The following is a 15432-nucleotide window of genomic DNA, read 5'->3' on the forward strand; positions in this document are numbered from 1 at the left end:
AACATAATTTGATAAAAAATTACAATACTATTCCGTTTCAACCATTGAAAACGTTTGTTTGGTAGTGATTTCAAATTATGTATCTATATTTTTAAATGAGGAGACATAATTTTGTGTGTCGATTCTCTTCCATCCACAATAAATTAATCATCATGCCTCTTTATTCTTTAGGTACTTTACATGGTCGCATTTGTCACCCGTGCTTATGATTACTCAGTTTATGTTATTTTAGGAGAAAAGCGAAAATCAAGTCGTGCGGATATTGTTTCCTTCATCGAAGGGACTTTTCAGACATAAACAAGACTACCGTTTAGGACTTTAAAATTACGCATAATTTTTATTCAGTATTCAGTAGGGACAGGATAATTATTTCGAGTTTATCTGGTTATAAATCAAGTCCTTAAATTCAATTAGTTATTGTACACTATGAACTTGAGATCTCTCCTAAAGTTCGCAATTAAAAAAACATTTAAACAAAAATTCTTCCAACAGCAGTTTACATACTTTCAACCTTTTTCTTTGTTTACAATGTATCGACAATAAATAATAATCTTGATTTGATTTGATTTGATTCAACCACTCTTGAAAAATGTCCGCGATTTCGTGTGTTATTAAAATATAGGAAAAGATTACTAGTGTACAGTTAAATCTATGCTGCTGACTTGTTCCTTTAGTCCTATTTAATAGAACCTATGTTGCGCAGTCTAATTTTCTGTGTAAAATTTGGGAATTGCTGTTTGTAAATCTAACGTCTCTTTTACCTCGAAATTAGAGGTTTGTCTTTTATTTAGGTACACAAAAAATGAAAAACACTACCTAACTTATCGGTTGAGGCGAAAAAATCCGTATTAAGACAATTGAACACTGTGTATCGAATTTATCCTGATTTTGTTATATAACATATAATGATGTTCAAATTCTAATATTAGGACAATATCAACCAAATATATTTTAGAGAATTGCGAGAAATTACTCTAATTCAAGATAAATTATTTTATAGGTATAAGTCGTCATAACACACCATGCATTGACAAAACTTAAGTAGGCACTGTTAAAGTTAGACAGATTCCGAAGAAGTAACCAGATAAAACATGTTTGTGAAATAAAATGATATTGGCTACCTATATACCCTATTTTTTCAGTAACACATGTAATATATTTTTGGCCTAAATATGTTTTTATTGTCAAGTTGGTATTTTTGTATAACCATAAACTTATCTCTACTTCAATCAATGATAAGGATCATAACAATTGGTTGATACAAATGTGTAAATGTCGGTCAATGTTAGTTGTGATATCAGAATTATATATTGGCAGGAATAATTAAATTCATCAAATGATATTTCCTTATCTAATTTGATAACATATTCAGAATCAAGTTTAGGGAAATGGTTACACATTATTCGTTACACAGTGTGCAATTGTCCTAATACGATAATTAATCGAGTCAAATACAATTGATTATCGGTTGAGGCGAAAAAAATCACTCTAAATCAAGATAAATTATTTTATAGGTATAAGTCGTCATAACACACCATGGATTGACAACACTTCTGGTTATAGTTATTAATGGGAGACGCCTGTGACAGAATAAGAATGATAATGTGTTGCAATACTTATTAACAATAATAATAAAGGTTCATATCAATTACAAAACAAAAATTTAAAAAAAAATGCAGTCATTATTTGTACAAATATGTCTATACATGTTGATTTGAATAAAAACTAATATAGAGTATATATGATTTTTGTAGTTCGTTGGTACAACTGTTGACTTCATATAAACAGCATATTATTTCACGTCAACACAACATCAGAATATATTAAAAATTTAAAAAGAAAGAGTGAAACTCACATAACAATACAGTAATTATGTGTGTATAGATAGTTTTTGAAGGGACAACCATTACATTTTTGTGAGAATTGTAAGCAATTATTATGCTGGGGTGGTAAGAACTACAAATGGTTGATATCTATAAAGATAAACTAAACACGAATATTCTGTCCCACACAGTGCCTTTTAGAATTGTGTAAATCGTATGAATAACACATATATTCTCCTCTCGAAGTAAATAAGTATAGAAACAAGTGAATCAAAAAGAAAAACGAAAAAGAAAACTTGAATGAAAAATGGTTATGGTACTCAACGTTTCACCCAACATTTTTCTTATTAACATTTCATGCGATTTATTGCTATATTTATGAAAGTATGTGTTCTCTTTCTCTTGTTGATTTGAAAGTGAATAATAATGATCCAACGCACTAAGGATCTTGGGACAAAATATGTTATGTTTTGCTGCTGGTTGTTATGTTGATGTATCTTCAGATTTGATTTCCCAAACAATGTATTTACATGATAAATGTCATTGTATTCCAGGTAACGCTTTCGTCTCGAGCATGATGAAAATTACTAAATTCGGCATGGTACTTTAATATAACCATCATTTTAATTAGATATTATCCGAATTTAAAGCGTACACGTTACGAAATAATCTTTCCCTTGAAAACTTTCATTCGTGTGACGTCGTGTTTTGCCATGACGTAAATTCGCCAAATCCTTCATGAAATTTCGCGGAATTTTATTAAAATTATATTTTGATACATTTTCGAAGCTTTAGGGCAGTTATTTTATTTCTTTTTTTTTTGTTATATATGTATTAGAATAGAAACAACTGGTATGTAATTGTTTTATAATCTCAATTTGCTGAAAATCCCAGTATCCTAGCAAGAATGTGTATCGCGCATGAAAAGATTACGAAAGTAGTTTCGGAAACATGGTTTATCGAAGTGTAAATTAAGATAAATATTCTAATTGACCAATCCAATTCAAGTATTTATAGATATGCAAATGATATAAGAATTATAATAATAAATAAGAAAAAACACGAACTCCACTAAAAACTGGGAGGGAAATTAGGTGTTCCGAAAGGGTAAGTATTTCCTGCACCGTATACGGCACCCGTCGTGTTATTTTTTGTTCAGTCCGGTAATGATGGAAGGTTTTTATGACTGTTAGGCATTATACATGATATATGGCCCTTGAAATAAAACAAATAGACACAGTATTTAATGATTTAAAAATTACCTGTCCTTGATACACGATAGTGCAGATATATCACGTGAGATGTCACTATGATGTAATTAACATAAAAAAACAAAATATATCGGAATTGGCATTCTTAACCTAAAACCGTGTTTTACTAGCAACCAAATACACTTCAGTACATCTTTATGAGACAAAAAGATCGAAACAAAATTTAAGACATTTCATTTAGGTTAATATACAATAAAATAAATTGGCTGTACAATATATCAATCTGTAAGTCGACCAGAAGGGTTTCAAAGATGTGAATACATTTCATTGACCTGTCACCTTCTCCAAGTCTCATTAATGACAGTAAACTTTTTGGTACGGGTAATATCTCTATTTGTGGAACGAACATGATCATGTCTCGATGTTATATTCAAGGTCTTCAATTAACACCAAACATGAGAGTAACTTGTATCCCCACCTCTTTTTACATTCCGCATAGATTTTTCTGGAGGTATAGGAAATCCTACAATGATATGAACTATAATTAGACATCCAGTAGCTACCGTACTAATGTACAAATTAAAAAAAAACAAGTAATGAATTTTATTATCACTATTGAAACTATATAGTATATTACTTGTCGACTCTTCTTCAGTCTAACATTTAAGTTTTATAAACGCTGGAGTAATAAAATTCAAATCATATCACTATTATTAGTATTATTATCAGTATTATAAACAGATATATAAAAGGATAATGTTTGCGGCAAAATAGTCTACAACATATTTTTGTTTATCCCATCGTCGATAATCACGATCGTTTTGTTCCACATTTAAGCATCAATAATGAAGCGAATGTGTCATTACTACATCAATAATGAAGCGAATGTGTCATTACTACATTTAAATCGTTTCATTTTAAAAGCCTGCAACTATATTCTGTAAAGTTAAACCTAACATATTATAAATGTTATGCATAATTTCTATAAATTTTGATATCAGAAAACTGTGCTATTCTTACGTCTATAGTTTTGGTCTGATGTACATAGCTTGATTTCCTCCAATAATAATTTCATGTGCGCAAAAATAGTCTTAAACTAAGGCATGTTCCTATATAATAAGAATGCGGATGAACATCAAAGCAGCACTATGAATTTGAGGATTAACTCTCTAAACCACATATTTTATTGTTTTCTTATCACATGTTGAATGTTTAAGCAATACCAATATGTTACCTTCTGCTAACTCTGTCCTCCCTTCAGTTGCTCTGGAAAAAAGGAAACTGGGTGTCACATATTTTTGTTTTCACACTGAACAAATATTGAAATGTTTTTCATTTTTCACATGCATTTTTCTATTCCTTCCTAGTTTTTGACAAGGGGTAATTGTATGGACTAGCATTTCAAATCTTGGTTGTGTTGATTTTATTATACAAAGTTTCAAAAGTATTTTCGAATTGCATTTTGGCAGTTTAAACTTAAGATAGCAAAAGTAAATAATTGGCATACCTGCTAGCATTGCGCCTCGTGTTTCTTTTCCTTGTCAGAAAAACTATAATGAAGAAGAATTATATAACACTCATGGAAATAATATTTAGTCATTGACAAAATGTCATAAAGTTTGATAATGTTGTTGAATAACATTATTTAGTAACCCTTACAAGTTCTACTGCGATTTGTATGAACCAGGGTATAAAAATTACAAAAAAACATATTTGATCTGTATGCAGCAAGGATAAATTATGTTTGTGGTATTTAGACATACACAACAAATACAAACAAGGTAAGAGAAAATTGGAACATTATGTAGAAAATCAAAACGGCCGAAACTGATTATTAGTATTAAACAGATAATTCCTAATATGTTATCAGGTCGGGAACTCTACCTTTTATGGATATGCATAAATTAGCATACTTATGTCCTCGCACATGTAATTCTTTATTTACGTGTGAGGCAATATATTTTTACCAGGGCTTTTGACCAATCCAATAAATGAGAAACAATGCATGATAGACTACTTCATATATGAAATTAACCGAGAACACGTGTTATTTACTGAAATGCAACACATTTTTTTTCATGCATTGCGGGACTCACAATTTTGCTTAGTTTTTTGCTTTTTGTATTCATATTTATAGTTCGTGATATAAAGTATTCTTTCCATTCTCAGATTAACGATGAGTTGTTTCTATACAAAGAATCGAGTGTTTGAATTAGCCGATATATAGCCATGAATATGATTGATGATGACACGGAGATCTTATGTATTTGTGCACAAGACAGCAACGAAACAACCGTGAAGAACACAATTACCCATAAGACAAACTAGCGTAAAGCTAGCCTTTTATAACAGTCGTTGATAATATTCATGAGGAAAGCAACATTCATATAGCATGTATAGATAGTAAACAAAACAGAAGGGATCCTTCCTTGAATTATGTGTTCGTATAAAAGGTCAAGACTTAGGGACGACATTAAAAGATTAATGTAGAATACAAAAAAAAAAATCAAAAAGTTTGGGGGTGGGGGTTCAAATTGCTTCAAGTTTTGTTTGATGAAATCGATTTTACATATATGCCTTTTGATCAATCAATTTTTGCAAAATTAAGTTAAGAAGGGAAAAAAACTAAGTGATTTTTTTTTATCCTATCTTTTGATGTCGTCCCACAGAGTATGTCAAATATATGTTAGGACCATTAAAATGTCATAGTTTAAAAAAAATTATGATAGTGTACCTTTTTTAATGATTAAACAGTAATTGAAATCGAGGAAAAGTATTCTTTTTAATTTGTCCTTAAGAACCAATAACGTATAAAACATATAATCCGGGGAAATTTATAGCCGATTATACGCTAAAGGTTCTTCTCATTGTTGAAGGCATTTCGGTTGACTATCATTTCTTACATCCACTTCATTTGAACTTTAGGTGGATGGTTGTCCGACTGGCAATCATATCACATCTCCTTTTTTGCATACAAACATCTTTCAGTGTTCCATTATGAGATATTTACTGTAGAATACCAAGTAATATTTTCATATTTAGAATTTGACAGGTACAGAACATGCATAAAGCTTATATCATCAATCATATGTCATCTAAATTGTAAAAGACATTTTTTTTATTTTTATCTGACAATGTTAACAAAATCTATAAGTATTGACCTTTGACATATTTCAGTATTTTTGGACTTATTTTCTATTTCTAACTGTTGTTTTTGTTCTGAAGGTAATGAAGCAATCAGTTGTAGTTTTATTTTGCTTTAGCATTTTTAAAGTTCCTTTCTTTTCTTCTTTAAATGATTTTTTTTTTTATTATTTTCAACAGACTCAGACATTTGCCAACCTTAATAAAATCATTTATGATGTTGTCCATGTGTATGTACGACAAGGACGTGAACTTTGACATGTTTTGGCGTTGGATCTAAACATTTTATATTACTTTTATTTATACTTGTCAGCGTTGAACCAATGTTCGCTTATCTAAAAAGATTGTGTCTTGGATGGCAAGATATGGCATTTGGCACTCATGCCTCATCTTTTTTGTTTCTATATACAAAGCAAGTTTAAGAAAACTGTAGTGGGCAATATGGCACCCACTATGATTGAAAATACTGCACATAAGTCAATATGACAGCAGCCGATCGATAAAATTTCTCTCAAATATATTTTGGGAGAAAATCAACAACAGACGGACTTTATCGTTGGACAAAACTATACGAAATGTGTTGAGCTATTTTTCGTCCCCCTTTTATAAGACTTTTTTTTGTAGCATACCGAATATCATGATGTCCAATAGTTCAAGTCTTAATAAAAAGTATCTACATCCAGTTCAGATAGTAGTGTTTCTGTGCCAGTTCTTCGTGTTTTCGAAGTAGAAATGATTTTGAAATGTCGATATACCGATTTAAATAATCTAAAAAATTTGTCATACTGGACATTGGTCACTTCATATCAAATTGTATTGTTCAAGCCGTAAAATTAATGCACAGATACAATGCATTACAATGAAAAAAACACCTGTTCATTTACTTTTCCAAGGCGAAAAGGAAAGTCGAATCGTGAAGTTAGTAAAAAATGTTTTTTTTAAATCTGAGCAATCCATGCAAATTGAAGGTTATGTTATATATTTTACATTAAACACATTCGCAGAATAAAAACATGTATTTTGAACGTCCCTTACACTTTACTAGTCGACAATTTGTCCACTAATTCCACGTGTTTTCTAGGGGTAGTAAATTCGTAGTGATCCACAATTCATTGTACTTCATTGAGTCGAGTGGTCAATTTTTTAAGGCCATATTGGCCTTGAGTTTTGGAAATTACTATGCAAATATATTATGACGTCAGGAAATCTAGAGTTCTCGACCTGTTTAACGAATAATCGTTTATGTAAATATGCAAAACCAAATTAACCCTAGATTTTGGGTTTTGTGTTATGACTTTTATGAGATTTTTAAAAAGCAAGGAAAATATATTGATACTGCTAGGAATCAGTGCAACACACTCCAAACACACTGTTCAACTACAGTAGTTGACATCATCATTTGAATGATGTCATAGAATCTCATTGATAAGAGTGTGAACAAAATAATACTTACTTGTTATTCCTGAAATGATCACACACAACACTAGCATAACCGAGATGACAATTACAGCAATCTTTGTACGTTTTGACTTCATTTCATCTAAAATATTGTGACAGCCTATGTTTTTTTATTTTGTTAAGGATATTGTTCGTTGCATATTCATTAGAAAGAACGATACCAGTTTCACTAATGATATACATTTTGTAATACTGATGAAGTAGGCATGTTGTTTGAATTACTACATCTCAATTTAAAAAAATGTTGCTGTTGAAGGTACTAGTAATGAATAAAACATAAAAATTATTGCCAAAAAAAAAGGGGTTGTTTTGGACATTCAAATCAAAAAAGACTAATGTTGGTTTGTTTGGTAGATTTTATTATCTTATTTCAATATTACAAACAGTAACAGACTTTCTGTAAAGTTTTTTCAACGCAAAAAAAGTTAATAGATATATTGATATTTATATCCATCCGATGTATACGTAGCTCTTGTCACGCATTACATAAATCATTCGGTAAAACTATTTTTCTGCAACCAGGATATTACTTTTTCAAAATTCTCTCCCCATTACGCCACTAATATTTCAATCGTGAAAGCCATTACAGGGATGACTCGATGTTGATTTAGCTTTCGAAAACTAATAAATGAATCCATGTTTCACCAATACTATCCTTACGTGCCAGTTGTATTTAAACAGACAAATTATGTATCGTCTAGCTATAAAGCATCACTCACTGTACTGTTAGACATTTTAAATTTTAAAGGCAACAGTAGTATACCACTGTCATTAATCGATTGAGAGAAAACAAATCCGGTTTATGAACGTAAACCGAGGGAAACACTTCAAATCTAAAACAAATTCAGCGAAAAAACCTAAACACTGAAAAAACAAAACACAATCGACAAAATAACACACACAGAAACGAACTAAAAGATAAAAACTGCCATTTTCCTGACTTGGTATTGGACATTTTAAGAAAAAATGGAGGGTTGAACCTGAATTATGGCTAGCCAAACCTCGCACTTTTATGGCAATATACAATATAACACTAATATGACACCATTACATGACAGGTTCATACAGTTCAAATAAATACAAGAACATGCAGGACAAAGAAATGCACAAATAAACAATACAATAGTTAATTTCGACATATTAACCACACAATAAAAACGAACACGTAAAACAACATAAAACAGAACACAAATACAGCTCAACAGAACCACGAACTAACTTTCATACGAATGAATAAACGTAACAAAACAGATGTAAACAAATTGTCATGTATACCTTTTCTAATAAAGAGTTTCATTTAGTCTTGTTTGATTTCAGTTGGATATCAGTTTATTAAAAACCATCTGCAGCAGCATTGTAAATCATCAAAGCATGTGTAAACTCTGAATTAAGACCAACAGTCGTTAACATCATTTTTTTTTTGTGAATATTTGTTTCCGGGGAAATCATGTAACACAATATCCTTTTTTTAATATTTTTTTTTATTAAATCGGAACTCAGAATTATTTTACAGCTTTTTGCTTATTTTGTAAAGAAAATAATCGTGTAAAATAAAATCTTACCTTCATAAAGTCCGGTTGGTTTAAACTCTAGAACGAAACTAATATTGCCGTAAGCATTACACAGGGTTATTGTATAGACCTGCTGGTCACTCCCATCAGATATGTGGAAGCTCGAAACAACTTTATTTGAGCTAACAGATATTTCAACACCATGAAAAATCGTAGTTCTATTCACAGATGCCATCTGTGTTGAGGTTCTTATTTCTGTTTTACTGTTATCAACGTTAACATATTCTAAATCAGACGGACTGTAGACAATGAATTTCAGATTTAATATTTTCGCTCGATACGCATACTGAACATGTTCATTTTTCTCCAATAACACGGGCGGTCCTTTAAAATAATGTAATATTGTTATTTAGATAATTGCAACGAAAATTAAAAAGTGTCTTTACTAACTGTCACCTTAATGTGAGCTGCTATTTACATGTATTATATATGTGTCAATGAAGTTTAAACCATTATATATATTCATATTAGACCTTTTCAACATCTCTCAACACCGACTAACAGTTTACAGGTAAAATGGATGGGTCGTCTCAAAGACAAAAACCATCCTGATTATAATTGGGTAACATATTGGACTGGCGGTTATATACTGTCTTCAGATATATATATCTGTCGTATAATCTTCTTATATTGTATGTATTTACACGACATATCATGTTGAATTGATTAAAAATACTGCAGTAATTCTGCCTCCCTTCAATTTGATGATTATGTGAGTCTTTCACCAAATATTTGCCTCATGCCAATAACGATTAATTTGTTAGTGTAAAAGCTTTTATGAAATTTTTCAAAAATTGCGAAAAATAATAATTACTGGACTGTCCGTCCGCCCGTATCACACTTGTGAACACGACCAACTTGATGTTTTTAAGCGATCTTCGCCTTAGTTGATGTACATATTCAATTTTGGAGGAATAATCACATAAGGATTTTGGAGGTCGAAGGAACATATCACATCTATATATTTATTTTTATCAACGACAGACTTCTGCGCTTCAAGATATCTTCGAAGAATTGATGTTTTCCTTGATGAATTTTGAAAAAAATATAATTGACTTCTCCTTTCAATGTAACAACATTTTAAAATGTTTTAACAATGAAAGGAGAAGTTAAAGCAGTACATACCTGCGTACGGAATTAAATTTATATTTCAAACACCTCAAATTAATCGTAGGCAGAACATTTGAAAAGAAAGAGCAGAAAACTTAATTAAACGCGTGATTGATGAATACAGAATTGAAGTAGAACACCAAATTGATGAATTAAAAAGATATGAAGTATTGAGTAAATTATGGAGACACCCAAGGCCAAAACTAACCGACATTGTGGACACATGTGCCGTCATGGCAACATTGTTTAATAAAATATCCACTACAATAAAACATGCTTTGTTCTTTTCATTTTCCAAATTCCTCCAGGACAGCTAGAAGCTCAACGTCTAAAAAGATTGAAAATGACTTACAGTCCATCATTTTCTTTATAATAAATTAAAAAAAGACATGTCATTTGAACTCTGTACGAAAGTTTTATCATTGTCAATGAAAGCAATAAAATCAATAATGATCTTAATTTTTTTTATTTTTGAGACGACCCCTCACATTTTACCTGTCGTGGTCGTTCTCAACTGTAGGTATCGAGAGTTGTTGAAAAGGTCTACTGGAATATATTGTAATCGTCTCGAAAATACGTTACATTTGTCGATGATCATGAAACAAACCACAAGAGACCAATCATGCATTACAGATTTTGTATGTGATCCAAGTCTTAAAACAAGATTACAATTTTGACTGTTGTTTTTAAGGTTTTTGATGGAGCAAGCTTTCTGAATATACATTTGATTATTATGAATCTCAGAAAATCTTGCATTTATACACCTTCTGTTGATTTTATTTTCAGGTTTCATTTATTAATATCCAAATATCTCGAGAATTTTTAAACTAACACCCTTACTAATTCATTTAAGAAATGAATGTCGTTTCTATTCAGTGTCATATCTGTTTAATACGGAAACTGTACTTACTTTGTGGCTTTGTGTGTCATACACGATTATCGGATCAATTCGTTATGGTCAAACCTATACATATAAAGACACTATAAAGACATATTGAAGTTTTGAAAAACATTTTACCATTTGACATAACGAAGATCTTCCCTGTCTGAAAGTTATTTCCGCTACTATCATGAACACTATTTGACGCAGTACATACATATATACCGTTGTCCTGATACCTTTCCATCGTATTTGAAATTGGCGGTAGAGTCATTTTACCATCAGTTGAAGAATATAAGTATCTAATGTGTTCGCCAAAGAATGAGAGGTGCTGCCATCGACCATACGAATACGTTACAGGTATCCCGTATGCTAGACACTGTAGGGTTCGTGATACATCAGTATCTTTAAAATGTATGTGTTGATCAGGAATGTTTGGAGGATCTAAAAGAACGAAGTAATAAAAAAATGTCAAAACCAGATTTAATCAAAAGTAAATAAACATTGAAACAAATGGCTATAAACCAGTATTCAATTACGTGTTGGTGAATTTCTAAGCAAAAGCGGTTTTTTAACAGTACATTGTGTCGAGTTGATATACGGATAACTTTATTTACAGAAATGCTTTCATATATGACATCAGAAATCCGTATCCGGGATTTCAATATGTGGTTTCCTAGTGTATTTTTTCGGATATTCTTTATAAGGTGAAGATTGGTAATATTTTATCCCCGTCTAGGTTGACAAGGATAAACCTTTCAAATCTGTTTGTTTTAATATTTGCTGGAACGTGAATTCTTCGATTTTCCTCCTTGAAGCTAAGATAATATTTAAGTCATATGAAACTTCGATCTAAACTCACAAATTATATATGTTTTATGTACTTGAATGGCTACGTTTTACTATTAAAGAGGGACGTAAGATACTAAAGGGACAGTCAAACACATAAATCGAAAATAAACTGGCAACGCCATGGCTAAAAATGAAAAAGACAAACAGACAAACAATAGTACACATGACACAACATAGAAAACTTAGGAAAAAACAACACGAACACCACCGAAACTTAGGGGTGATCTCAGGTGCTCCGGAAGGGTAAGCTGATCCTGCTCCACATGTGGCACCCGTCGTGTTGCTTATGTGATAACAAATCCGGTAAATAGTCTAATTTGGTAGGTCACATTCATTTAAGGGAAGGGGATTGTAGTTACGACGTAAGGAACATATTCGATATCATTTTGTGAAAAGGTTATTGCCATGGCGTTGTCAGTTTGTTTTAGATTTATGAGTTTGACTGTCCCTTTGGTATCTTTCGTCCCTCTTTTATTTCATAACGGTCAACCAACTCGTGATGGCGTCCGTAAAATGTACGAAGGGATGATTTCAACTTCACGCTTTGGAACTCTAGGTTTAATAGCTTCTTTGTGAGCAGCAACCCTCTAACAAGAAAATCATGATAGGAAATGCAAGCACGGGAATATCGTATCAATTGGGAGATATATACCCCCTATACAGGTGCTGCTGGATTGTTGCTACTTAGAAATGAAAAATTCACAATTGGAAAGCTGAAATCATCTCTTTTGTCGTAAAGTTTTGTTTTCAAAGTTTTGTTTTCAACCGACCATCATTGTCAATTTCTAGTAGATGTAAGGCAAGTAGAGGGGCACAATTTGTTCCCATTGGAATTATGAGAGTCTGTTGAAAAACACGTCATCCGAACTATAAATGAAGTGTACGTTATTTGTTTGTAAAACAAAATTCTTTATTTCATCACAATCTACAACTTAAATGTTCTTGTAATAGATTATTGTCTTCCCGTACAAAAGTTAGCCTATATTTTCCCGTAAGCAGTGACTTTAAGTACGAGACTTCTCGTTATAACTTAGGCCAACGCACAGCATAAAGTCGAGGGGAAAACAGAGATAAAAGAATGTAAACAAACGTGGACTTGGATGTAAAATAGCGGTAACTAATTCTTAAGAACACATTAAGGTAGCACAATACAAAGATTTGATACCTCCAATTCACCAGTTTTATAATTCTGTAACTTTTTTTTATAATGATTGAAAATTTATATAAGTGGTATTAATGGATAGCTAACAGATTACACTTTCAAATGAATGCAATGTTAGTATTATACAACAATTATGTAATAAATTATAATGTTATCTGTGTCTACAAAATTTTACAAGAAATTTCCACTTTCAATTGAAATTAACTTCTTCATGGTTACCCCTAGAAGGTTGATATAATTAAATGTTGTTCCTAGAGCCATTATCTACAAAAGGGTGTCTCATATTTTGGATAGAATGTATAGATCAAATTTATCAACTTTCATGTGGTAAGGATGTTTACACTAGTTACAGATTTATGAGAGAATGGAATACGATAACGATAATTTTAGACACTATTTTGTAGCTTTGCTGTGTTGATTAGGATTGCGTTAAAATTTTCTGTATAGCTATAGAGATGAAAGAGCTATTAAATTCGTTCAAGTAAACTGACCAAGATGTTGCCATTAATTGCATGATAATTTATTACATAATGATTGCATAACAAAAATATTGCATTCATTTTAAAGATCTTTTATCTATCTACATGTATATATACCTCTGTTATTAATTTATATGCATTCTTAAGAAAGTAACAGCATTTTAAAGGTTGGAGATTGGAAGTAAAAAAATATTCTGTTCATACAGATGATTCAAAAAACAATTCGAAATTCAGAGCTTACATTATAGTTTTAGATATTGTAAAAAAAATCAAAAAATATGAATCAAAATGTTCGCGGAAAAAAAATCTGACTCAACAACAACCCCCCACCCCCTTCTTCCATTTTTTAAGTTAATTGGTTGCTCCTTTATGAAAGCCATTTGATGATTCGCAATAGTTTAAACTTTAAAGAGATACTAAAGATTTCTCTATAAGAAAACGTAGGCTGCAGCAGCATGATACAGACGAAGAAAAGGAATTGAGATGTTAAAGAGCACTATATATTTCTATCTTATCTGTTTGTTTCTTTTTCTTCTTTTTTTTCTCCAAGGAGTATTTTTCAAAAGTAGGGGGTAATGTTTTTTTTTTATTTCTATGTGTAACAGTATTTTCACGGATCTGAGATACTAGACAAACAAAATAATTTACCTCACCCTATTTTTGGTAATGTATTTACGAGTGAAACGTTATTTGGGTAAAGACCAGTGACAAATATTTCTGTGTACGGGAAGACCTTTTCAAATGAATTTTTGTTCGGATTGATGATGCTATGAGTCTTGATAAGGGGTTAATAAAGAAACGTTAAGTGGTATTTATAACAAATAAATATATCAAGATTATACAAATATTTCTGTAAATAACTTTATTAATAATTGTTATAAACATCAATTGTATTATTCAAAAATCGTTTCTTATTTAAACATATATGATAAACTTGATGTTCTAAATGCCTAGTTTTGCGTACACTTAACCTACACATTGACTATCGACTGCATACATGTAGACAAAACATGATTTGAGGGCATACGATACAGTTTTGATCCCGTATTTCCAGTTTGATGAAAATTCCCATGTAGACTATTGTTTGCCTGATTAAATGAAATATGTTAAAAAAAATATACCTTTATGTGCTACTTTTAGAGTTAAATGAGGTCGAAATTTTGTATATTTGCTCAAAATTTGGATTTGTGGCCGTATTTTCCCTTTCAAAAGAAAGCCATAACATGTTTATGCAGTCGATAGTCAATGTAGAACATGTTCATTCCTTCCCATAGAAGATGGTGAAATAAACAAATACCTCAGTTTTCTTTGATACAGTCCATTCATTTACACTTCTTAAATCACCTTTGTTGAGAGTAGATTTCTATTGTCCATTTAAATCAATATATGTTACAATACAATCATTATCTGAGCATGCTGAGAGGGACCATCTGAAAGATTTAACCAGTCTTTGTTTATTTTTACACCACCTGTACTGAGGCAAGGAAAGAAAATGTTTAGCTAAATCCACGAACGTTTTTATCTTTTTAAAACACAAGATAATACAACTTGTATATATCTAGGTGCTGCCAGGCTTTAAAACTGTCCAAATTACATAGTTTTTTCTGTAATCAGAGAAAACATCATGGTGTAAAATCAGCCATATTTGTCAAAGTGTATAGATGAACCATAAGTGTACAGTATAGCTGAAGACTACGTCACATAATCCCGTTCTTTATGATGGCGTTGTTGAGGTTCCTACT

General features: G+C 31.2%; 1 protein-coding gene across 1 annotated transcript in view; it reads right to left on the reverse strand.

The window, feature by feature from the left end:
• The window catches only part of LOC139502961 (uncharacterized), a 32211-nt gene that overhangs the window by 14099 nt on the left and 2680 nt on the right, over positions 1-15432 (reverse strand). The gene's annotated exons all lie outside the window — the stretch shown is intronic.

Source organism: Mytilus edulis, chromosome 14 (assembly GCF_963676685.1).
Source record: "Mytilus edulis chromosome 14, xbMytEdul2.2, whole genome shotgun sequence".
Classification (NCBI taxonomy): Eukaryota; Metazoa; Mollusca; class Bivalvia; order Mytilida; family Mytilidae; genus Mytilus; species Mytilus edulis.